The sequence below is a fragment of the Neofelis nebulosa genome, chromosome 9 (genome assembly GCF_028018385.1).
Source record: "Neofelis nebulosa isolate mNeoNeb1 chromosome 9, mNeoNeb1.pri, whole genome shotgun sequence".
Classification (NCBI taxonomy): Eukaryota; Metazoa; Chordata; class Mammalia; order Carnivora; family Felidae; genus Neofelis; species Neofelis nebulosa.
This window is the reverse complement of record NC_080790.1, coordinates 77,405,135-77,432,386: the sequence shown is the minus strand read 5'-3', so window position 1 is coordinate 77,432,386 and position 27,252 is coordinate 77,405,135. Positions and strand designations below refer to the sequence as shown.

General features: G+C 41.2%; 1 long non-coding RNA gene across 1 annotated transcript in view; it reads left to right on the top strand.

Annotated features, from left to right (window-relative positions):
• Nucleotides 1–23,441, top strand: part of LOC131485183 (uncharacterized) — a 28,292-nt gene extending 4,851 nt beyond the window's left edge. Inside the window, exon 2 of the long non-coding RNA XR_009248691.1 lies at nt 21,704–23,441. This is a non-coding gene — a long non-coding RNA (uncharacterized LOC131485183). The remainder of the gene's footprint in view (nt 1–21,703) is intronic.
• Nucleotides 23,442–27,252: the final 3,811 nt, after the last annotated feature.

Below are 27,252 nucleotides of genomic sequence, written 5' to 3'. Positions count from 1 at the left end.
TTATTTTTGGTGAAATTGTAAATGGGATTGTTTTCAATATTGTGTTTTTAAAATTCAGCATTATTGCTGTTTATACTTATTGCATCAAAAAATAAAATCTTTAAAAGAAAACTTAAGTAATTTAAAAAGTAATAAGGAAAAATATTTGTAAATATGGCCTGAAAATATTAAAACAAAAAATTATGTACACATTTATTATGTTTACAACTTCATAAAAACGTAGATACTATGAATAAGGTTTGGAAGAAAATGTGTTTTAGGAAAGTAGTTTATCAAGCTGGTGAGACTGAGTGAAATTTTTCTCTTCCTTTTTTCTTCTTAAACTTTCTTTAATGTTGTAACACTGGGCTAATAAACTTTTCTTTTAAGGCCTGTTTTTATAATCACCGGAAAGGTAACATTTTTTACCATTTGAATTATGTTACTATCATTTTATTTTATTTTGTTTTTTTAGATTTGATTTCTAAATAATCTCTATACCCAGTGTAGGGCTTGAACTCACACCCCCAAGATCAAGATGTTACTGTCATTTTATTTTTTTATTATTTTTTTAAATGTTTATTTTTTTTGAGAGAGAGAGAGAAAGGGGGACAGAGGATTTGAAACATGCTCTGCTCTGACAGCAGAGAGCCTGATGTGGGGCTCGAACTCACAAACTATGAGATTATGACCTGAGCCAAAGTCCGATGCTTAACCAACTGAGCTACTTAGGCACCCCAAGATATTACTGTCATTTTAAAGAAAGGCAGCAGTTGTGTAGGGCACAGATGGAAAAACATAAAAATTTTTAACATGTAGCACCATCCTTGATTAAAATGCTTTTGAAAAGAAAATAAATGTTTTTCATTCTTATTTTAAAAAGCAATCTCATTTCCCCCACATTATTCTGCCACCCCAAACCAGCCATCATTTGGGAGCCCATGTATGGACTTTATCTAAGAAAGACAAATGAGGGAAATTTGCATCACCTGGTCCTTATGACCATCCCAATTCTCAGCCCTCCCATGGAAGGAACTAGTAGATGCCTGCCACTATTTCTTTGGGACATCTGAAATGGAGATGGAAAATGTGGTATAAATTTTAGAGAGTAGGCTTCCACCCTACGGGGTTCTGCAAGGGGAGAAAAGAGTTTGTAGAACATAGTTCTATGTATTAGAAAAGGTGAAGATTGTGTTGAGTTTTTAATACCCATATTTACTAATATTATCCTGACTGCATGTTTTAGGTTTCTGGAGCAGAGCAGATTGCTATTATTTACTTTCAGCCAACAACAGCCGCATGGTTCCCCAGTGCCCAAATTCTTATCCCTGGGATGAATCAGAGCTGGTTAAATAAAACTCTACATATGAAGTAATGCATTTTATAGGTGAGGAACCCCCTAAAAATGCATCCGGGCACTTATACAGAAGGGAGAAGCAGTTGTACCTCTCCCCTCTTCTTTTTTTTTTTTTTTTTTTTTTTTAACATTTTTTATTTATTTTTTTGGGACAGAGAGAGACAGAGCATGAACGAGGGAGGGGCAGAGAGAGAGGGAGACACAGAATCGGAAACAGGCTCCAGGCTCTGAGCCATCAGCCCAGAGCCTGACGCGGGGCTCGAACTCACGGACCGCGAGATCGTGACCTGGCTGAAGTCGGACGCTTAACCGACTGCGCCACCCAGGCGCCCCTCTCCCCTCTTCTTTAGAGAGTTTCCTTAGAAATGCCATAGGAAGGATCCTGGATTCTTACTCCAAACCTTTAACCTTTTGGAATATAAGTAAATTTCTCCAGGGGAAAGATAAACCTGGTGTCTCCAGCTTTACTACCCAGAGATGCCTCCACAATACAAGTCTCATTCCTCCCCTTGAAATGCAAACACAAACACATACACAGCCAGGAGGTAAATCTCTGTAATTTACCTCCTGTGGATGTTACAGAGTAAATATATGTGTAAATTTTATGTGTGTATGGTAAATCTCTTCTGTATGTGTCACAGAGTTCTCTCATTAATCAGTCATAAATTAACCTTCCAGGGCTTGATTTTAGTCCAAGTCCCCAGTACAGTTTTCTTAGAAAGCCCAAACTGCAAAAACAAAAATATTTTCTCTACTGTTCCACAGATTGGTTAGAACATCCCAAGACTTGCATATCCAAGTTAGTGTGACCTTTCACGTTTATGTCAATCTGCTGCAATTGCTAAAATTTCTGAAACTCTTCTTTTATCATTCTTTTGTGTTATTCTGACTACATAAGGAAATCAGCCTTGCTATTTATGGCTAGCTTTGCTTTTGGCCATTTGATCGAGCACACTCCTTGATCATACCTACCATATCTTTTTTTTTTTTAATGTTTATTTATTTTTGAGAGAGAGAGAGACAGAGCATGAGCGGGGGAGGGGCAGAGAGAGAGGGAGACACAGAATCTGAAGCAGGCTCCAGTCTTTGAACTGTCAGCACAGAGCCCGACGCGGGGCTCAAACTCACAACCGCGAGATCATGACCTGAGCTGAAGTCGGACGCCCAACCGACTGAGCCACCCAGGCGCCCCCATACCTGCCATATCTTAAAGTTACTTTTGATGGTTTTGAAAAATCAAATCCAATTCCAAAGGATAAAGATTTCTATATCATCAGCAATCCTGAAGAGAATGATTTAAAAAGAACATCCAAAAAGATTTCCAAAAATATTATGAGCTATACTAATATTTGAAGAAACAAGTGTATGGCCTCCCAAGGTGATTTCTCTGATAGGGACTATTTTCATTTGGTTATGTAGGTTTTGGGCTATTTTGTTTTTAATTCACATAGCTTTGTATAAGGAACAGAGAAAGGTATGTTCTGGTCCTGACTTGATGTCACCAGCACTAATCCTTAACCCAGTGAAGGTAACCTATAAAGTTCACCTCAGTTCTCTCCTACAAGTGAATGGAATATTCTTTTTCCAATATCTACACCATTGCATTCTAGGAGCTGCCATAATACTTTTCTTTTTCCCTGAGGTATGAGGAAGACAGCCACGAGGGTAGCTAGCTAATCCAATATTGGTGACATGGGTTGAATGCATATGGATATCAGGGAGGCAAGAATTCCAGTGGCAATAATACCAAGTGGGCATGAGCAACCAGTCTGGGCTGTCCATTCACAGCAGGCTCTCAGCCAGCGCCTGAGTGTGTAGGGAAAAGGGTCTGACCACTGGGGTGAAGAGTGTGCCAAATGAACAGTAGGCAGGGCTTCAGGGCAGAAGTGGAGGCTCATAAAGCAGTAGCCCAATGGCAGTAAAGACAGTGCTTCCTCAGTAGACAGGCAGAGGGATCCAGAACTCACTCCTAACAGCCAGGTCATCAGTCTATCTCAAATCCAAGTGTGGTCCAGCCACAAAAGGAAAGAACTAGATCTGAACTTCCCAAATGGTGTGCTTAGCAGACTGATGGTATTGCAAATGGTCAAGGTTACACCAACATCAGGATCCCTCAGCCTTCAGGTCAGCCAGGCCATAGCTAGGGACCCCTACACATACTTGTCCATTTACCTGAGTGCTACTCCATATTCTTATTTTCCGCGTCTGTGATGAGAAGCCCTGGACAAGTTCTTTCAGCCTTGAGGACAGGAGCTGACCAGTTTGGGGTTATTTTTTGGAGATACAAAGTTTAATAACCTGAATACTCTTCCTCAATTGCTGTACTTGTGAGCCATAGACACGAAAGGTACCTAAGTGGATTTAAAAGATGATTAGGAGGCCTGATCCACAGAATTCAGGAACTAGTTGAATGCAGGCAATAAGTGAAAGGCAAGAGGATGGTTTCTAGGTTTCTGGTTTGAGTGAAGACACATATCATCTTGGGCCTTAGCAGCACTGAATTGAGAGCCAGTGAAATAGCTGCTTTGGTCATTTTTGGGTTTGAGTTAAAGTAGTTAACATTCTTGCCCCTTTCAGACAAAGCTTGATTCACTTCTGTGGGCACTTCTGGAAAAAGGCTACAAAATAGGGACATTCACCTTTATTTTAAAATAATACACAGGGGCACCTGGGTGGCTTAGTCAGTTAAGCGTCCAACTTCAGCTCAGGTCATGATCTCTTGGTTCGTAAGTTCGAGCCCCATGTTAGGCTCTGTGCTGACTGCGCACACAGAGCCTGGTGCCTGCTTTGGTTTCTGTGTCTCCCTCTCTCTCTCTGCCCCTCCCCTGCTCATGCTCTCTCTCTCTCTCAAAAATAAACATTAAAATTTTTTAAATAATACACAAAATAGTACACAAAAAATAGTACAGTCAAACCTTGGATTGCGAGTAACTTGTTCTGCGAGGGTTCTGCAAGACGAGCAAACATTCCTAATAAATTTTAACTTGATAAACGAGTGATGTATTGCAATACGAGTAGTACATGACACCAAATGTCACATGATCACAACTGAGCCAGTCCCCACCCCACCCCACCCCCCCGTCTCTCTGGGATTGTGGGTGATCATCTCCCATGCTCGGATGCTCGGTCTCAGGCTGTGGTGTTTGGCAGAAATCTGTGATTTTTAGAATGTTGGAAGGTGCCCACAACTGGCACTAGTGTATTTTTTGTCGCTTCAAAGTACCTACAGACAGTCCTTTGCTCATCCATACAAGAGTAAGCTTAGGAATGCTTTGCTTCATTCTAGGCCTGGCTGTCTGCCAGATATAGACCCTTTCCTCTACTGCCTTATTGCCAGTTACACTAAATACAGTAGATGACAAGAGTTTGTTAATACTGTACTGTAGCCAACATCGTGTGAACATATACAATGGCCCCCATGCAGAAGAAGGTTGAAAAGAAAGGGGTGAGAAGGAGATGATTACGGTGGAAGTTAAGAAGGAAATCACTGAGAAGTGTGAACAAAATATGCGAGTGGCTGAAATTGCAAGATTTTATAAGAAGTCTACATCTGCATCTCTTATGCAGAGGAGGAGAAATCGGTGGAGGAATCCCTCATTTCAAATGATTAGGGAGATGTGTACAATGTGGGAAACAATGTAAAATTTTGTAGAAAAGCAGCACCCAAATAAAGCTGTAGCAGTGTGAGCAACGATTTTGTTTAACGACAATGCAATGTCACATTTCTGCAAAATCGTTTAAAAAAGGCAAAAGCAAGTGTCATTGGATAGGTTCCTTGTTAAAGTTGCACAAAAAGAAAAAGATTCCACTGAGCCAAGAGATAGCGGTGATTCTGTTAGTGAAAGTCGTCCTACACAATAACTCTCCTCTCTCTTATCTCCCTCAAACCAGCCACAAAGGTTTTCAAAGGTAAGTGGAAGTTAATTTAGTTATTTTTCTTTATATTTTGTGTTTTATTATTTTGTATTAGATTACAGTATTGTAATCATTTTTATATGAATATTTTTGGGTTGTGGAACAAAACATCTGAGTTTCCATTATTTCTTATGGGGAAATTCGCTTTGATATACAAGTGCTTTGGATTACAAGCATGTTTCTGGAACAAATTATGTTCACAAACCAAGGCTTTACTGTATTTTTTCTTCAACTGAATGCTCTGCCCTAGTATTTCATGGTACCAGCTCTGTAGCAGCATACTAATTTAGAGCTTACAGCCTACTTTGCCTAGAATTACTATACCAGGGCTTCTGCCCACTTTGGTCAGAATTGGCTTAGGGGTGCCTAGGTGGCTCAGTCTTCTAAGCATCTGACTTGAGTTCAGGTCTTGATCTCATGGTTCCTGAGTTCAAGCCCCACATTGGGATTTTCTCTCTCTCCCTCTCTCTGTGCCTTCCCCACTCTCTCTTTTTCTCTCTCTCCCTCAAAATAAGTAAATAAAGGGGCACCTGGGTGGCTCAGTCAGTTAAGCATCCGACTTGGGCTGGGGTCATGATCTCATGGTCTGTGAATTAAAGCCCCGAGTCGGGCTCTGTGCTGACAGCTCGGAGCTTGGAGCTGCTTCGGATGGATTCTGTGTCTCCCTCTCTCTGCCCTTCCATGGCTCATGCTTTGTCTGTCTCTCTCTCTCCCTCAAAAAAATAAACATTAAAAATTTTTAAAAGAAAAAATAAATAAAAATAAAAACTTTTTTAAATTAAAAATTTGAAAAGAATTGGCTTAAGCTGGGTGAGGCTGCCTGCCAGAGAGAGAGGAAGCACTTCAGCTGGGAGGGATGAGGGCAGGTTAGGACTGGCTGACAGTAACAGTAACAGCTGCCACCTACTGGAGCCTTTGGCATGAGCCACCCCCTCTACACATGTCAGCTCAATTAATTCTCACACAAACCTATGGCTAGTTACTGTGTCCATTTCACAGTGAGAAAACTGGTTTTCCTAGAGATTAAAGGAAAGAATTGAATCAAAAAGACCCAAATGCAAAGCTTTACCACAGACCAGTGAACTATTTAACCTCCCTGAGCCTCAATTATCTCAGCTTTAAAAAAAAAAAAAAAAAAAAACCTGTAATGATACCTACTTTGCTATATACTTGTGAGAATTAAATGAGATAGCACATGCAATATGCCTATCATAGTTTCTGGAATATAATCCACATTCAAAAAATGGCCTATTATGTTTCTCATTCACATTTGATGCTAGACCTATAGCCCTCTTTAATTCACTCTCAATTTTCAGAACTCCCTGGGATAGACTGCATAAAGTCTTTACAAAGATGTCCCTGGAAACACAGGGACCTGTGGATGTCACTTCACATGGCAAAAGGATTTTGCAGATGTGGTTAAATTAAGGATTTTGAGATGAGATTATCCAGGATTAGCTGGGTGGTCCACTGTAATCAAGGGCTCTTTATGAAAAAGAGGTAAGAGGATCAGCATCAGAAAAAGGAGCTGTGTTTCTAACTCCGTAAGATCCACTTGCTGCTTCTGACCTCTGGACTACAATATAATAAATGTATATATTAAACTACTAAATTTGCGGTATTTGTTACAGTAGCAATAAGAAAGTAATGCATTGCCCAACTGAAAGAGGTGAGAGCGGACTCCAGGCTGCACACCTCCATTGACCCCAGTGTCCAAGCCAGCCTGCTGCAGGGTACTCACTTGGCTAGCTTTCCCCCGCCCCTTGGCTCAGGCAGCCTCAGGGCTGGAGAAAGTAAACCTATGCAGCTGCGGTTTTTGAGTTTGGGGCGTTTTTTCCAAGAGATTTGTTTGTTTGTTTGTTTTAATTTAGGGGCCAGATATCGAGGAGAGAAAAAACATGCTACAGAGAAATATGAAATAGAAAATAAATACAAATGCAAGCTGTTCTTCTAGTTTTATAACCGCGACACAGCGGTGCTGAGATAAAACATCACAATAAAGTTTCGAAGGTGGTGGTGTTCCTTTAGCACGGCTGTCTTCGGAATTTTGACCGCAGTCCTTTGGGGGTGCATCACTGGGTCCTTGGCACAGTCCACGCTTTGAACCGGATTTGAACGGGAGAACCACCACGTGGTCCAGGTGCTAGCAGCGGAAGTGGGTGCGTTGGTGGGTCGTGTGACCGCAGAAGCTCCTCCCCTCGGTGCCGTGGGGTCCTCCAGGTCGTACTTCTCCAGCGCCTGAGTGACGTGCCCCTGGAGTCTGGAGGCACGTCCGGCTATTTGCGCCTCTTTGATCCTCGCCTTCCAGTGGCACGTCGCCCAGACTGCCCTGGCTTGGCTGGCCCTGGCCTCTTCCCGCAGCCCGTCACTGGTGCGGGAATAGGTGAATCCAGGCAGGGGGGTGACCGTCCCCTTCCAGTGTGAAAAATGCACCCAAACTCCGCCCCCCTTTGCGCGTCTCACAGCACGCACACGCAAGCAAGGACTGGAGTTGGGGATTCTTGAAAGAAGTGAAGCACCCCAGCATGCAGGAGGGGAACAAACTTCAGAGGGGGGCGCACAAGCCAAGGAATAACTGCCCCGCCGCGCCCGGGAGCCTGCCTTGGACTGGAGCGCATGTATCAGGAGCCAGGGCCTCCTTAAAGGGCACCACACACACTAGCCCCTTCCTCTGGGAGCCAGGTAAAGTCAGTGTACGCGTACTCCATCCCGGGCCCCACGCCCAGAGCTCTCCTGGAGTAGGGAGAGATACGTGTGGTCCCTTCCACCAGGCCCCAGTAATTTTCATGTATTCCTCTCAACAGACCTGTGAAGCGCCGTTCTTATTTTACCGAAGAAACCCTTCAAATGGGGCAAATGGCCAGTGTGTCGTGTGGTTCTGATGCTTACTTAGTCTGGGGCCCTTTCCATTATATTCCAAACGCTCCTTTTTATGTGCAAATGAGTCCAACTGTGTCGGTGACACTTTCCTACAAAATGAAACAATGCCATAATTACGAAGGCTTGGAAATTAATGGTACTAAGTGGGTAATTTGGGTTTAATGTTGAATCTTGGAGTAGGTGACCTAGGTCCAGAAAGAGTGGCTTTCCAAGTGTCACCTCTGCCATCTGGTGGTCAAATGACAATATAACTAAAACAAATGGGTATTAATACTATCATCTTGTACAAGTCATGCGTGCCCCCGAGGCTGGGTGAATGATTTGAGTGTGAACTCTTGACTTTTAGAGCCTGAGATGACAAAGTAAAATGTTAAATATACAAATAAAGGTCAGAGGCGTTCCATGATAATCTCTGCTTAGGGTGAAGAACCTCATGGTTTACAATGGAAGACCCCATTCATCCATTTATTCAACGAATATTTATTAAATCTTGTCTTACGTCTGTTTGCCAGGAAACCGATTCTAGGCAGAGATTTGAATGAGAGAGGGTTTCTGGAGAGTGCTCTTGAGAACAACCCCTGGAAAGGCATGAGGGAAAGAGAAGTAGTCAGAAAGGATTGAACTGGGATGAATTTGCCACAGAGGACTTAGCCAATCCTACTGGGAGCTCTGGAGTTGGCTTGGCAAGGGACGGAGCCTCTGTCCCACATCAGTCAGTAATTTGATCATTGGCTATATCAGTTGACACTGGCCGTAGCTAGGGGAACGAGTGCCTTGGTCCTAAAAGGAGGATCCAGGAAGCACACCACACCATCCACTACAGACCCCTACTGCCTCTTGGGCACTGTGCCATGGTCTAGGGACGTGCTATTGAACAAAACAACATCTCTGCCTCCAAAGGTACCCAGGGGTGCAGAGTTAAAGAATAAACAAACAAATAGGTAAGTGTTTAAAAAAGCAGGAAACAAAACTGTCTTGTAGCTAGTAAATGTATCCTGTAAGATTAAATAAACAACAAAGAAAAATCCTTGCTTTTTATTGGTGGCAATAAAGAAGGTTGAAGATATTTAGGGTGAAAAGTGCATTCACTCTCTGACGATGCAAAAATTGGAGATGAAGGACAAAGTTTGTCCAAAAACAGTTCTAGAGAAACTTGCCTATGAAACGCAACCAGAGCAGTGGGAGATCACTTTGGCATTCATCTGTGGATGGACTGTAGCTCCACCCAAGACTCGGTAATGGGGTTTTCCGTCTATGCCGTGACCTGCAAGTGTTCTGAGCTATTGGTAAGAAGGCTGCCCATAGGCAGGGGTCATTCCTGAGTGGAGCATGGGGTGCGCTGGCTGCTGATTTGGGGTTGTTCTCAGACATTGCACTTTGGTACAATCAGGAAAGGCAGGTCCTTGGTGCCTGCTTAGGTGGAACCAGGGAAGTCCCAGTGATGATTCTGCTCCCCCATTGGCTGCCACCCCACCAAAAACTGTTGTCCTGGCCATCCCCCCTTTTTTCTTTACAGAGAAAAAGTACTTGGACTTGCCTGTTTTCCCAGGCTGCTACTTCTAGCATAACAATGCACTCTATTCCTTGAGCTCGTCAGGGCTTAAATATTTGAAACGCACAAAACTATTTCTCTGCCATGGGTTTCAGAAAAATCATGTGAGACTTTAAAAGCCAAAAATGACCTTCCTTGTCCCCTGGTTTGGTTGTGGTGTCCATTCTCTGAGGCAAGACGGATGGAATTGTCTCAGAGGTTTGGGTGAAATAGAGGACCACAACGGGTGCTGCTGACAGTTCTAAAACATCTCTTCAGAGCTTCAGGTGCTGGCCTTCAAACATCCCCGTTTGATGTCCTGCTACCAACTCCTCTCTCTATTTGCCTCGCTTCTACCTAACTAGCTCCTCCTTCTGAATTCTGTCCTCCAGCTCGTGCCTAAGTAAATAAGTGACTAAGTAAGTAAGTAAGTAAGTGAGTAAGTAAGTCTAAGTAAGCCTAAGTAAATAAGTGACTAAGCAAGTAAGTAAGTCTAAGTAAGTGGGAGCCATTCTTTCCTTCAGCCTCCACTCCCTCCCCGCTGGTTAATCATCAGGTTTTAGACAGTTGCACATTTGCTGTCACTGCTGCAATTCAAGACACTGCTAACAACCTCCTTACTTGTCCCTGGAGAGTAGAGTTTCTTAATCTGAGCGCTATTGACATTCGGGACAGGATCATTCCTTATGAAACGGTCCTGTGCATTGTAGGATGTTTAGTAGCATCCTGGCCACTACCCACTAGATGTCAGTAGCACCCCTTAGTCGTGATGATCAAAAATGTCTTCAGACCACTACAGGCCAAGCCATATTGGAGCCTGCAGTAAGAGGAAGAATGTGTGCCCTGTGTACATTTACCAAAAAGTCCTCTCATATTTTGAACCGAGTGTAAAAAGTTAATGAAAGGTTTGCAACAACAAAAAGACTGAATTCACTCTATGCTGATGTGAAATTTGAAGGGGCAAAAAACAACAAAAAGAAGACATCGGGAAACCAGTCCACGAGAAACTTTGCAAGACCCAGTACAAAATGAAAATACAGGTCTCCTTCTTCAAAAATTATGAAGAATTTCAAAACAGTGACAGAAGAATGTTAAACCAAGTATGGGGCCTTTCGAAGCGTGGGGTCCTTCTGAACATGGGGCCCTAGTCAACTGCACCGGTCTCACACTTGTGAAGCTTTCCCTGAACCCCATGTTACCCAATCTTCCTGATGGGGAATGTGACAGCTGTGTGGGCCCTGGGAACCCCAAGCTGATTGGAAACAACTGTTCGCATTGCACAATAACACAGCATCCTAGAACAAACAACATTATGAATTCTTGGCATTAATTTTGATTTTTTTAAAAAATTGCACTAAAATATTATTTATCTTGATTATCAAGGATTTGGGCCCCCTCTTAAATTTTGCCCCTGATGGGAGTTCCTCACTTTCCACACCCCAATCTGAGACTTTGTCAAATGCTCCCTGCTGATTTGGTGGAGTGGTTCTCAAACTTTGGCCAGTGTCAAAATCACCTGCGGAGCTTGGTAAGACACAGGCAGGTGGGCCCCACTCCCAGTTTCTGATTCAGGAGGTGGGGGTTGGGACCTGAGGATTTGCATTTCTAACAAGTCCCTAGATAATGTTGAAGCTGCTAGTCCTGGGCACATTGAGAACCATTACTTTCAAGCCATCCTTCATTTGCCAGTGAGAATGGTATTTCCAAAATAGAAGTGACTTCTCTGCTTAACTCTTCATGGGTCCCCATGGCATATAGAATACAATAGATGCTCCTTGGCATGGCAGACATTACCCCAGAGGCTACCTTTCCAACCCCTCCTTGTTTCCTCCACATGATGCTCTGCACTATGGGACAGAATGACTCTTACACATCCTTTAACACTCATCTGTCATGCCGAGAAACCTTTCTTAAACCTCTAGATTGAGCTAAGTGCCTTTTCTTTGCCCTCCCACCGCACATCCAATACGACAAAGTCAACATTTAACTTTGTACTGAAGTGTTTATGTGAATGTCTACCCCATCAGATGGCAGGATCCGGGAAAGGTTATCTTTATTCCTCTAGTCCCCATTTACCTTCTATGGCAATAGAATTTACCATTTCTATTTGCCAATAGCATCTGATGAACTGAACTGAACTGAACTAGCAGGAACACCATTCTGTTACAGTACAGTGAAAACAGAGAAAAACAACATAACCTTGAGGGACAGATAGAGATGTAAGTCCATAAGAGGAACACAGCTGAGTGTCAAGAGTCTTGAAGCTTAAAGATCTGGCAGTTTTTCAATGGTCTATGCATCTAATACTTTTTTTTTTTTTTTAATTTACATCCAAGTTAGTTATCATATAGTGTAACAATGATTTCAGGAGTAGATTCCTTAATGCCTCTTACCCATTTAACCCACTCCCCCTCCCACAACCCCTCCAATAACCCTGTATTTGTTCTCCATATTTAAGAGTCTCTTATGTCTGAACCCCTTCCTGTTTTTATATTATTTTTTGCTTCCCTTCCCTTATGTTCATCTGTTTTGTATCCTAAAGTCTTCATATGAGTGAAGTCATATAATATTTGTCTTTCTCTGATTAATTTCGCTTAGCATAATACCCTCTAGTTCCACCCAGGTAGTTGTGAATGGCAAGATTTCATTCTTTTTTATTGCTGAGTAATACTCCATTGTGTGTGTGTGTGTGTGTGTGTGTGTGTGTGTATACATACCACAGCTTTATCCATTCATCCATCAATGGACGTTTGGGATCTTTCCATACTTTGGCTATTGTTGACAGCACTGCTATAAACATTGGGGTGCATGTGCCCCTTCGAAACAGCATACCTGTATCTCTTGGATAAATACCTAGTAGTGCAATTGCTGGGTCATACGGTAGTTCTATTTTAATTTTTTGAGGAACCTCCATCCTGTTTTCGGGAGTGGCTGCACCAGTTTGCATTCCCACCAGCAGTGCAAAAGGGATCATTTTTCTCCATATCCTCACCTACATCTGTTGTTGCCTGAGTTGTTAATGTTAGCCATTCTGACAGGTGTGAGGTGGCATCTCATTGTGGTTTTGATTTGTATTTCCCTGATGATGAGTGATGTTGAGTATTTTTTCATGTGTCGGTTTGCCATCTGGATGTCTTCTTTGGAGAAGTGTCTATTCATGTCTTTTGCCCACTTCTTCATTGGATGATTTGTTTTTTGGGCATAAAGTTTGATAAGTTCTTTATAGATTCTGGATACTAACCCTTTATCTGATATGTTGTTTGCAAATATCTTCTCCCATTCCCTCAGTTGCCTTTTAGTTTTGCTGATTGTTCCTTCACTGTGCAGAACTTTTATTTTGATGAGGTCCCAGTAGTTCATTTTTGCTTTTGTTTCCCTTACGTCTGGAGACGGAGACGTGTGGAGTAAGAAGTTGCTGCGGCCAAGGTCAAAAAGGTTTTTGCCTGCTTTCTCCTCAAGGATTTAGATGGCTTCCTGTCTTACATTTAGGTCTTTCATCCACTTTGAGTTTATGTTTGTGTATGGTGTAAGAAAGTGGTCCAGGTTCACTCTTCTGCATGTTGTTGTCCAGTTCTCCCAGCACCACTTGCTGAAGAGACTGTCTTTATTCCATTGGATATTCTTTCCTGCTTTGTCAAAGATTAGTTGGCCATATGTCGGTGGGTCCATTTCTGGGTTCTCCATTCTGTTCCATTGATCTGAGTGTCTGTTTTTGTGCCAGTACCATACTGTCTTGATGATTACAGCTTTCTAATACAGCTTGAAGTCCAGGATTGTGATGCTGCCTGCTTCAGTTTTCTTTTTCAAGGTTGCTTTGATTATTTGGGGTCTTTTCTGGTTCCATACAAATTTTAGGATTGTTTGTTCTAGCTCTGTGAAGAATGCTGGTGTTATTTTGATAGAGATTACATTGAATATGTAGATTGCTTTGGGTAGTATTGACATTTTAACAATATTTGTTCTTCTTATCCAGGAGCATGGAGTATTTTTCCATTTTTTGTGTCTTCTGCAATTTCTTTCATAAACTGTCTATAGTTTTCAGTGTATAGATTTTTCACCTCTTTGGTTAGATTTATTCCTAGGTATTTTATGGGTTTTGGTGCAATTGTAAATGGGATCGATTCCTTGATTTCTCTTTCTGTTGCTTCATTGTTGGTGTATAGGAATGCAACCGATTTCTGGGCATTGATTTTATATCCTGCAACTTTGCTGAATTCATGAATCAGTTCTAGTAGTTTTTTGGTGGGATCTTTTTGGGTTTTCCATATAGAGTATTATGTCATCTTCAAAGAGTGAAAGTTTTACTGAGTCTAATACTTTTTAATGCAGAGATAACCCTTAATGTGTTATTGATGACCTCTAGATCCTATCGATACCAATAACTGTATAAGCTGTGAAAGAAAACAGCTAAGAAAGAAAAACGTGTAACCCTGGTTAGAACCAATAACAAATGCAGCAAGAAAGAAAGAGCAAGAATAGAATAGAATGGTCTAGGATGACACAGGTAGAAAAACAGAGCCTGAAAGAAAAAAATTCTTACACTTAGATGGAAAGCGGCGTTTTTTCCCCACAAAAAGGTAATTCTTACTAGGTCAAAATTCTTCAATTATATCTATTATATTGAAAAAGCACCAAGAAGGGCACCTGGGTGGCTCAGTGGGTTAAACACCCGACTTCAACTAAGGTCATGATTTCACAGCTCATGAGTTCAAGCCCAACATCGGGCTCTGTGCTGACAGCTCAGAGCCTGGAGCCTGCTTCAGATTCTGTGTCTCCCTGTCTCTCTGCCCCTCTCCCCCTCACACTCTGTCTCTCTCCCAAAAATACATAAATATTAAAAAAAGGAAAAAAGAGGGGCACCTGGGTGGCTCAGTCAGTTAAGCGTCCGACTTCAGCTCAGTTCATGATCTCGCGGTCCGTGAGTTCAAGCTCTGCGTCAGGCTCTGTGCTGACCGCTCAGAGCCTGGAGCCTGTTTTGGATTCTGTGTCTCCCTCTCTCTCTGACCCTCCCCCGTTCATGCTCTGTCTCTCTCTGTCTCAAAAATAAATAAACGTTTAAAAAAAATTTTAAAGGAAGAAAGAAAAAAGAAAGCATTGCAGACTCTGGGTCTGAAGTTCTCTCTTCCAGCAAGAGAGCAGGATGCAGGATTGAAAATGCAAGAGAGGCTAATGTCTGGGAGAAGACAAGAGGCAAGACAAGTAAGGGTCCTTGCTCCATTTTTATTAGGATCAGAAGGCTTACAAACGTGGTGATGGGAGTGCACAAAGAGACAATGAAAATCATGAACATTAACTCATGGGTGTGAGGGAAAGGGGATTTTGAAGACACGCAGTGTTAGGGGTTTGGGTCAATACAAAACAAAATCCTGGCACCAGGCAGAAGGTTGTTTATAGCAGACATGGGGGGGAACCACCTCTGTTTACCTAAATTGGCCTAGGGGACAAGAAAGACAAAGCATGCTACCTCAGGGTCAAGAAGGCACCTTTCTTTTGGTAATTAGCTCCACTCTGGGCAACTTTGCCCCACGGCTGTCCAGAGCCCTATTTACCTGTTCACCTAATTTGGTCCTTCCTTCCTGTGAAAGCAGCTTTCTGCTATAGTAGTAAGTTGGGGGGCATTTCTGCTCTGAATACCTAATCTTGTTTACCTCATCTTGAATGTTTTCACCCTGAGATTACCTTTTCCTACACCTTTGTCCTATACTGGGACTTTTGCTTCACTTCACCTATTCTTACTTACCTAATCTTGTTTACCCAGTCTTAGGTGTGTACATCCTATGGCTTTCTAATTCTTTATGCCTTGTTAACCCATCAGTGCAGGCTCAGGGAATTCCTAAGCTTATTCCCCACAAGAAAGAAAAAGTACCAAGAGATCAATTGGTTTCATTGCTTTAAAATGGGTTTTGGGGTGCCTAGGTGGCTCAGTCAGTAGAGCATCTGACTTTGGCTCAAGTCATGATCTTGACATTCATGGTTTTGAGTCCTGCATTGGGCTCTGTGCTGACAACTCAGAGCCTGGAACCTGCTTCAGATTCTGTGTCTCCCTCTCTCTCTCTCTCTCTCTGCCCCTCCTTCACGCAAGTTCTGCCTCTCTCAAAAATAAATAAACATTAAACATTTTAAATAGGTTTGAAGAAGTATTTTACAATATTAAAGATTAACACTAAACTTCAAAGTGCAGAGCTACCATATGAATCCGTTTAAGTGAAATTTGTTTGGGTACTTGGCTCTTGATGTCATGGAAAAGGGATGGAAAATATGAAAATCACAGTACCTCAAAGGAGAGAGTGATCTGCAATCTACCATGGAAAATGTTAGATGTCGTTTGGGATAAAGCAAACCAAAATCCTGGCATAAAAGTATTGGCCATCAAACTTTAAGAAAGGAAGCGACATGGTGATGCTTCAAATTCCAATAATGTCTCTGAGAAAAGTGTGTTTGTAGTGTATTTCCAATATAATGATTTCCATCATACATCTTTGTTGCTTTCCACACCTTTTTATTTTTTTTATTAAATTTTTTTTTTAACGTTTATTTATTTTTGAGACAGAGAGAGACAGAGCATGAACGGGGGAGGGGCAGAGAGAGAGGGAGACAGAATCGGAAACAGGCTCCAGGCTCTGAGCCATCAGCCCAGAGCCCGACGCGGGCCTCGAACTCACGGACCTCGAGATCGTGACCTGAGCCGAAGTCGGACGCTTAACAGACTGAGCCACCCAGGCGCCCCTTTCCACACCTTTTTAAATAGACACATTTTTGTCAGGGAAATTTGAATATAACCTTCCTCGTTGGAAATTGTGACTGCATGCTTATGGAATAATAACTGCAGTGGACACAGAGGTCCTACTTCAAGGAAGTACTTGCTGCCCAAGCTGTTCAGAATTTGGTGACCACATAGACCCCAGCTATCGCTCCAATCAGGGTTTCCCTAGACTATTGCCACGCCCAAGCACACACCCTTCCATCCAACCGTTGATAAACTGATAGCATTCTTGGTATATTTCAGGTCACTATGGGACAACTCCGATTGAGGTCGTATGTGCTCTAGGACTCCCCATGGCATTTCCTGAGGCTTCGGCGAGCCTACATCACATTTCTCTCTCCAATCCTACCTCTTCACCTCCAACAGAAAGGTGGTCCCTAATAAATATCCTGAATGAAAGCCCCATCTCACAGAATACAGATGTGTTCACAGAACTAATTGGAGGCATATATTGACAAGTTTATGGAATATGACACATTTGTGGTTCTTTACCTCTTTTACTAATTAAGCACCAGCTAGAACATGGATAGATGGATAAATGGATGGCTGGATGGATAGGTAGGCAGATAGGCAGATAGATAGATGGACAAAATAGATACACCAATAGATCTGTCAATATCTATATTTAGATGATTTTTTCACTCTGCAGTCATTCTGTCTCTCTCTCTCTCTCTCTCTCTCTCTTTTTTTTTTTTTTTTTTTGGTGTGGGATGGTCATGGGATTTTCCAGTCATTACTCCTCCCTCCAAGTAATAGAATCAGAAAATGACATTCAGAAGCAGAACTAATTATTCACTCATTCATTCAACAAATATTTAGTGAGTGCCTACTCTGTGCCAGGTCTTTTGGTTTCCTAGTGCCTAATGATACAAAGTACCTGAGACATATTTTCTGTTCTCTAAGGAAATCCATCTGGCATTGAGGAAAAGCATTGCTAGGGGCTTGAACGGAGGAAACACTGGTAATAGAGATGGGACAAAGAAGAAACCAGAGGTTTCTCAGGACGTAGAAGTGACTGTGCGGTAAACAGGTGGCATTCCAGCCATTCCCGGCAGAGGGAGCACCGCATGCAAAGACTTGAACACATGAAACAAATCAGTGCCCTTGGGGAGGGAAAGTCTTCAGTTTTCCAACATCCTCTCTCACTGTACACCCTTTTCTAAGAGTGAAACACTTTTGACTCTCCAAACTGCCCATCTGGATTAGCTCCTTGTCCTTTGTGTCTTTGTTAGAACTGTACTTTCTCCAGGAATTCTTCTTTGATTCCTTCAAAACTAGGCTACACAAGGGGTGCTGGGTGGCTCAGTGGGTTAAGTGGCTGACTTTGGCTCAGGTCATGATCTCATGATTCATGGGTTTGAGCCCTGTGTTGGGCTCTGTGTTGACAGCTTGGAGCCTGGAGCCTGCACTGGATTCTGTGTCTCCCTCTCTTTCTGTCCCTCCCCTGCTTGTGCTCTGACTCAGTCTCTCTCTCTCTCTCAAAAATAAATGAACATTAAAATTTTTTTTTTTTTTTTTTTTTTTTTAAAGCTGGGCTACAAGAGTCTGCTACATGGTCCCACAGTGTCCGGTATATCTACCTAACACAACCTCTATTATACTGTGCTTTAGTGGCCAATTTACTTGACATTTGCCTCTGACTATACTGTAACCTCCCTGAAGGCAGAGGCTACTCACTGTTCATTATCAGATCTCAGCACAGTGCTGAAAAGATGAAAGGTACTGTATGTTGAATGACAAAATGAAAACTGCTAAGTGCAATAGAGTTAGGAAGGTATTTTATTTATTTAACAAACATTTATTCAGTGCCCACTGTATACTAGGCATCTCCAGGCATTGAAAATGGCAGGACTAAATAGAGCAAAGAACCTCATGGAGTTTATATTCTACTGGGAAAGACAGACAATACACAAACTGCTATAAAGTAATATAAAGCAGGATGGGGGGAGGAGAAGTTTCTTATTTCATATAAAATAGTCCGAGAAGGGGCACCTGGGTGGCTCAGTCAGTTAAGCGTCCGACTTCGGCTCAGGTCATGATCTCACAGTTCCTAAGTTCAAGCTCCGTGTTGGGCTCTGTGCTGGCAGCTCGAAGCCTGGAGCCTGCTTCGGATTCTGTCTCTCTCTCTGCCCCTCTCCCACTCACCTCTGTCTCTCTCTCTCTCTCAAAAATAAACATTAAAAAAAATTTTTAAAATAGAGAAGACTTCACTCATGAGGTTATATTTGAGCAAAGTCACAAAGGAAATGAAGGAATGAGCTATAAATATTTGACAAATAGGATATACAATACAAACATCAGCAATACTTCTTAAAATTACCCCACTAATGTTGCCTCTATATCATGACTAATTTCTTTCTCTCGGCTATTGCGGGTAATGTCAGAAAGGATTTTTGTTAAATTCTCACTTTTATTGTGTCTATCCCAAGCAAAACATCTCAACGTTCTTTATTTCACAGTCTATTTTATAAGGATTCCTGAGGTGGTCAGGAACTCTGTTTCTAAAGCATTTTGAAATCATAGACTAACAATATCCACTATCAGTACAAATATTTTATGTTTTGTTAGTTGGCAGGCCTAGGCAAGAGCAGTTAATATGGTGACTGAACTGATTTAATTTCTGTGAGAAGCTTAAATTTCCAGGGTAAATTTGTGATAGCCTAGCCTCTTTGGCAACTTTTAGTTTAAGTATAAATGATTATAAAATTATATCAGAGATATGCAAGGTGTTTCTCCAAGATCTGTAAGGGACAAGGAGAGTTCCTTGGTAGGGGTTACGTAATCACAGGGTTCTCTTTTCACGGAAAGGAAGGACAGTGGCTATGTTAGTGCTGTGGTGATATAGAAAGGGCAATACAATATTGTATAAAGATTAGGTGGTGACCCGCTGAGAAGTGATGAGCGTTTTCTGTCAACAGAAGAATCTATATAGCATGGGAACCATTACAAAATCAATTGAAGTTTTTATACCTTTTCCTACTGCTGTCACACTGTCAGACAAGGTGGCTGTGTTTTGATTACTCAATGAAATGCTGAAATAAACAATAGATCTCTGAAGATTACCAGGTATTTGAATTAATACTGCTAGTGTTTATTCAGACTTTTCATAAACAAAGGGAAATACAGATTGTGAATCTAGGATCCTAGGAAACACATTTTGACAGAGAGTCATTGTACCAATCTTTGTGATTATACATGAGCATGTTTAAAAAAAAAAACTTCAAAAGTATACAATCCTAGAACGTACACAATCCTGCATATTTGATTTTGAGAAAGACATTTTACATAAGCATAATTTGCCTAAGAAGATAAACTCTTTTTTATTGTCAGTTTTTTTCTTCATCCTAAATTTGCCAAAAAAAGAAAAAAAAAAGAAAGGAACTCTCATACAGGTTTTGGAGAATTTTACAATTTGGAGAATTTTAGACAAACCTGATGTTCCTATTTTCCTTTCTTTTATAGCGAATGGAACAATTCTTTGTCTTGCCTACTAGTCATTTAGGAAACTGAAAAATAGTTCAGTCATAAAAAGCATCTTAACAGCTTTATTATTCAGAATTTGAGGGTTGAATTTAGAAAAGGCAACATCAAAAATGATTAAGAGACAGATTGATAAATATCTAAAGACTAACAATTTGCAGCAAAGTTGTAAAAACATTGCAGTAAACAATGATTGCTAGGAATTTAACTTTTTTCAAAAGTAAGGACTCTTTTTTTTTTAAAGATTTTACTTTTAAGTAAGCTCTATACCCAATGTGGCACTTGAACTTAATGCTAAGATCAAGAGTCACATGTTGTACTGAGTGAGCCAGCCAGGCATCCTAAAATAGGGACTCTTAAAAAATGATTTAGGACTATGTCAAGAAGCACCATGAGTGAGCAAAAGAATTTAGTGACTTCTACTGATCTGTACCTAAAACAACATACCCATTTTATAGAAAAAAAAAGATCAAAACTCTAATATTACTCTTTTTGTAGATTAGTCACATAATGGTCTGCAGTAAAGGATTTATTGATACACCTTTATATGTATTCATTGCCACATTCATATACAGATCTATAAATATGCAAATAGGTATTCATTTTAAGCCTTTATGGTTTTAGAATATAAGTAACTTAGTAATAAAATAAATAAAACAATGTATATATCACAGTAAATTTACCATCTAAATAAACTATGACTGAGGCGCCTGGGTGGCTCAGTCGGTTAAGTGGCAGACTTCAGCTCAGGTCATGATCTCACAGTTTGTGAGTCTGAGCCCTGCATTGGGCTCTCTGCTCTTAGTGCAGAGCCTGCTTTGGATTCTCTGTCTCCCTCTCTCTCTCTGCCACTCATGCACTCTCTCTCTCTCTCTCTCAAAAATAAATAAGCATTTAAAAATAAATAAATAAATAAACTATGACTTTCTTAAAAACAGAAAAGCATATGCATTATCATTGTGTATATACTTATGTTTTAAAAAAATATTATATTGTCACGTTCATCCAAGGTAACTAACTTTTCTTTTTTTCAGGCACAAAAGAAAGCTAAAGAATTGAAAACCAAATGCTGTCTAACTATTTTTTTTCTTCAATATTTATTTCACATAATTTTAACAAATCTGAGGAGGAAAAATAACTAAAATGTGTGTCATCCAAGTGTATTTGCATATTTTGTTAATCTATTGTCAATTTAAGCGATAAAGGTAACTTAAAACTACGTTTAGTGACTAATGTTTTATATTTGTTTCTTCTTCTAGAAACTGCCTGTACATCCAAAGATTATTTATTAATTAAATTAATGATTTGCCTAAGGTTTTGAAGTTAGTTAAAAACCTGGAAATGATAACATAGCTAACACATTAAATGCCTATCATTTGTAGCATTGTAAGAATTTCACAAAATTAAACCTTTTGAACAGTCATTTCATTCCATTTAGTTGAATACAATTTTATACATGTAACTTTTTACTTAAAGCAAGTTGTGGAAACAGTGGTAATTTACTTAATTCATAAAACCAAAATAAAAAATTTAAGAAGTTTGAATCATAAGAAATTTAACCCTGGTCTTGAACAAACAAAACTGTTGGGCTGACATTTTTATATGGTAAACTAATTTTTAAAGACTCTCAATCATGACAGAAATTATTCTTTCGTCCTAAAATTAAAGGCTTTTCTTCTCACCTCATAGCGTTATGCAGCCTATTGTGTAGATATACTTTTTAGTGCCAATAAGAAGACACATAGTTTAATAACCTTTTCTTTTCTTTCTTTCTTTTCTTTTTTTTTTTTTTTTTTAGATACTTTTGACTGCTTGTCTGGACTATTCTTGGGGTGAGCACATAACAACTGAATGGTTCTTTAAAATTATTTAATCTCTAAAGTTTCCCAAGAGAAGGAAAAAGAAGAAGAGGAAAGGAAAGAAGAAAGGAAAGGAAAGGAAAGGAAAGGGAAACATGAGGGAGCCACCTTCAGACAAATGTGAAACTGTTCCTGTAAAAAAGCTGATTATGATCCCTCTGTGAGGAGGGGGAAGAAAGTTTAGATAGAGAAGAATAAATGTTACCTATATACACACAAAAGAGAGTGATATGTAGTTGATTTGGATGTAACTTGACTCCTTGACAACTCTATCGAGCCATAAATTAAAACGTGAGGTCTCATTCATTCCTGAAGCACAAAAAATAAAGAAGGTGTCTCTAAGCTTAAACAAAATTTTCTCTCTTTTAGACAAACAAGTCAATCTCCTTAAGAAGCTTTCTCTCTTTTTTTGTTCTGAGGTACTTCTCAAATGAACAACCTCATTCGTGTCAAAATTTCCCCAAATGGGCCACCGCATTCCCATTGTCCCTGGTGAAATTGTGCCAGTTAGAAAGTTAAGGGTGCACGTTAGTGTATAAGGAGAAAACATGAAGGCAACAGGTGTCTCTTGGAAGACATGTGGTTTCATGTTGAGAAAGCCCCCCAAAGATGGAACGGTCTGTAAGAATAAAACCTGGTTAGCTTTGTGTCTCCGGAACCGGGCCAAAGCCCAATTCTTGCTAATCCAGAGCTGACCAGAATTTTCCGATTTGGTGCAGACAAAATTAAACAGCGCACATCTGTGACTACACTAAAAATCATCGAATTGTACACTTTAAATAAGTCAATTGTATAGTATGTGAAGCATATCTCAAGAAAGCTGCTATGAAAAAAGTCTTCCAAAGGACTGTTATATTTGGAAAGCACAAAAACATTGAAACGGTTATGTTGTTTTTATACTAGGGGGAAACTGGAAAGAATACAATTGTATGTTAACAAGAGAATAGTTAAATACATTAGGGTAAAATTGTATGGTGGAATATTAGCTAGTCATTAAAAATGTTTTAAAGTAATACTTAACGACAAAGAAAAGGCTCACAGTAGAGTCTTAGTGTGAGAGCAGGATAAAAAGTGTGCATTCAACATAATTTTACAAGGAAATCTCATTAAGGGAAAACAGCATATAGAAATAAACCCTGAATGGAAAGACAACAGCATAATAGTGTTTATGAATGATGAACTGTGGGTAATTTAAACTTTTTTCGTTGTTCTGTCTCTATCGTTTCCAGTGAAAATGAATTTTTATTGCTTTTATAATCGGGAAACAAAATGTTGTAAAACAAAAATGGCTATGGGGAACTAAAACAAGGTTTTTATATTGATTTGAGTGTACAACAGGGTAACATAGCACTAAAGTTCCAAGTACAGGGTCACCATATGAATTTGGTTAAGTGAAGGAAGAGACTATTGAAAACAAGGATCCAAGTAATTACTTTTTCCTTCCAATTGTTCGAAATACTGCTGCCAAATCATCTCAGATTACTCCAGCTAGGCTCAGAGCAAACCCACCTACCTCTTGAGTTCAACACAACATTGACCCTCTTCTTTCCCTACATACAGCCCTCTCATTTGTACATTTCCTTACTTCATCTCCCCACTTCTCCTCACTTCAACTCGGGATTTTCCTGCTATGTATCGGCTATCCTTCAAATAAATGCTTCATGTAAGTTTACAATAGCTTATGTGTACTGGCATTGTACTTGATTCAGTTCAGTGCCAATCAAATACCTCTTCAGTGGCCCCGCCAGGTTTTCTGAATCATCCATGCTGTATCCCTATCCCATAGGCAATGACAGAAGAAACCTGATACACACACTTTGGATAATGTTGTGGTAGGTCTTGTTTCTCAACACCTCAGTGTCAGTTGTTAGGACTGGACTGTAAACTGATGCAAACTGATGTAAACTGATGATGTAAACCTCTTTCCTTCCAGCTGTGTAGGATGGTTTAATCTACCTCATGGATACCACATTCATTCATTCATTCATTCATTCATTCATTCATATATACGGGCTATTGCCTCCTGGGCTCAAGAGGTTCACCCATCCCCAAACCATCAATGAGGTAACCAGTTCCTTCTGATTCACCAAATCTTTCCCCAGCTCAGACCCCACCTCCTCACCAAGTATTCTCTGCCATCCTGTTCACTTCTGCTTTTTCCAGTCTTTTGAGGATACTTTTTTTTTAAGGGAAAATTTTCTTCCCTTGTTTTTAAGAAAAAATTTTAATGATTATTTTATTTTTAAAATTTTTTTTAACATTTATTTATTTTTGAGACAGAGAGAGACAGAGCATGAATGGGGGAGGGTCAGAGAGAGAGGGAGACACAGAATCCGAAACAGGCTCCAGGCTCTGAGCTGTCAGCACAGAGCCCGATGCGGGGCTTGAACTCACAGACCGCGAGATCATGACCTGAGCTGAAGTCGGATGCTTAACCAACTGAGCCACCCAGGTGCCCCAGTGTTTATTTTATTTTTGAGAGAGAGAGAGAGTGTGTGTGTGAGCAGGGGAGGGGCAGAGAGAGAGAGGGAGACACAGAATCCGAAGCAGGCTCCAGGCTCCAAGCTGTCAGCACAGAGCCCAACGTGGGGCTCAAACCCACAAACCGCGAGATTATGGCCTGAGCCCAGGTGGGACGCTAGACCAACTGAGCCACCCAGGCACCCCTCCTTTTTCATTTTACAATTATTACACAGCACACAATAATGTCCTTATAATGTGTCTTTTCTCTAATTGTCAGTGTCAGGGGATGTTGTGGTCAGTTTTGCTGTGTTTTTCATTCCTTTACTTCTGGCTTAAACGGACCCTTTGTGCAATATGAAAAGAGAGAGGGAAGATTTTTAGTTACTGGCTGTGATATGGATCTGTATCAGAATGGCTGCCTCTGTCTGGTAGGTACTGACTCCAAACAATAAATCATCAGTTCACATTTAATACTTTTTTAAAGAAGATGACCTAATTTTTTTAATGTTTGTTTAGTTTTGAGAGAGAGAGACAGAGCATGAGCAGGGGAGGGGCAGAGAGAGAGAGAGGGAGACACAGCATCTGAAGCAGGTTCCAGGCTCTGAGCTGTCAGCACAGAGCCTGATGGCCCAATGTAGGGCTTGAACTCACGAACTGTGAGATCATGACCTGAGCTGAAGTTGGATGCTTAACCAACTGAGCCCCCTAGGCGCCTCTTATACTATCTGGGTCACAGTCTTCCTGTGTGACCCTCATGTGTGGTGTCTTTGTTTTTAGCTTCATGGGTCCTGACCAAGCCATGGCCGACTACCCCTCAATCTTCTCTTCCTTTCAATTGCCCTTAAAATAAGTGATCTGCAAAGCTCTGCCCAGTGTTTTTCTTTTTCCTCTGTACATACTTGTTCTTTCTCTGTGGTCTTACCAATGCCCATTAAATTCTTACCTCCACCAGTGTTGGCCTTGACCTGGACCCACCTATGAGCTTCTCCCCACACCAGTCTATGATAGAGGGGGTCCAGCTCACCTGTGAGATAAGGTGAGTTTGAAGGGGGTCCTGCCTTCACTGCAGACCCAAAGGATTGAGTAGGTCATTACAACCTGGGTACCGGGAACACACCATCAGCCCAGCCATCTCTTTTATCCATCTCTACTAGGAAGGCCAAGTTCTTTGGTGCCCAGAATTTGCTGCTTTCCTGGGATGCAGAGAAATAGCTTGGAGTGTCCAAGCCTATAGTCCAGGCTTGCATTCCAGTCAGCAGGTGAGAATTTATTCCTACCAGCTTTATTTCTTTTTCCCAAACTTCTTCCCCTTGTCTTTGATATATTTCCCCAGGAGCTGGGAATTCTAGTTTCTGAACTGGGGTTTCCACTCTCTCTACTCCAGCTGCCACATGCTCATTCTAGGTGGGGGTCAGTGTCTCCTCCCTGTGTTGGATTTTATGTGTGATCGAATGAAAGAAGAAGATCTTTCTTCCCAAGTATTTACTCCGCTCCCTTATTCTTGCTCCTTCCAACCTCGCTGTTCCCGCTTCCGGTATGCCAAATGGCTGCGTGGTCCGCAATCATTTTGCAATCCACAAGACTCTCCCCTCTATGCACCTTACCTTGAAATGTATACCCCAACCCAGACCTTTCTCCCCAGCTCAGCCTGACTAATTTTCTGCTGGCTCTCCTGCTGGACGTTTCACTGACATCTCAGCTTGTGCTTGGCACATATAAGCCAAATCTTATTCTTCCTGTTAACTAATTCCTCCCTTCTTGCTTCTCTGCTTTGGTTAATGGCACCTTCATTTCCCAGTTACACAAAGCCTCCCAGACCCTCATGTTCCCAATCTTCAAATCAATTGTTAGACCTTGTAGATTCAATTTCTTGAAAGAAGCTGAGATGTAGTATAGAGTAGTGGTTACTGTTAAACCAGAATTCCCAGTTCCATTATATAATATCTGTGTACCCTTAGGGCAGTGATTTAACCTCTATGCCTCAGTTGTCCCATCTGTCAGGTGGGAATAGTAATGGTCCCTATATTACAAAATAGTCATGAGTTTACATTTGCTAAAGCACTTGAAAGAACACTAGGTGCATTGTGTCACCTGTCTACTATTTTTATCTCTTCCACCCAGAGCCTTCCAATTCCACCATGGCCTGCACTTCATTCTCACCCTGAGTGCCCTAGTTCAGATGTTCACTGAGGCTCTCCCTTAGCTCCTAATTGTTCCTCCCTCTCCTAGCTGTTCTTGCTGCGTGCTAGATAGAGCTTCCTAAAGAACAGCTTTGGTCACCCGCCACATTTTTCCATAACCTCTGCTACCGAGCTGCCACCATTTCCCACCAGAATGACTGAAATAGTTCCCCATCTGGTTGCATTGAATCTACTTGTGTTTTTCTAATCACCTCCATACTCTTGTCACATCTGGTCTTGTCACGTCTCTGTTTAAAACACTTCAGTGGACTCCCTGTGCTCCTGGAATAATTGTAGTCACAGCCTTGCTACTCAAAGTGTGTCCCTGGAGCTTGTTAGAAATGCAGATTCTTGGTTCCCATCCCAGACCTACTGGCGTCTGAATCTGCATTTTAACAAGATCGCCATTAAAGTTTGAGAAGCCTTGTTCTTCAAGGCCCCAGATGGTCTGGCCTTCTTTCTTCAACAGCCTCCTCCTCCTCTACTTCTCTCCTTGCTCACTGTGCCTCATTGTGTTCTGGCCTCTCTGGTCTCCATTAGGTCCCTCCAATGTCTCAGGCTCCTCCTCACCACAGGGCCTGGTACCTGTGCTTCCCACAACCTGGGATGCTCTGCCCATTATCCTTTTGTTTTTGTCTGGCTAGTTCCTTCAGGCCTCAGTTCAACTGTCATTCTCTCAAAGAAGTCCTTCTTGACTCCTAAGACCAGGCCAGATCGCCTTATTATTCAGTTGCACAGCATTTTGTGCTTTTCCTCTAGAACACTGAGTGCAATTTGTAATTATATATTTATTTGTGTGAATATTTAATGAATGTGCATCTCTCCCCCTAGACCACAACTCTATG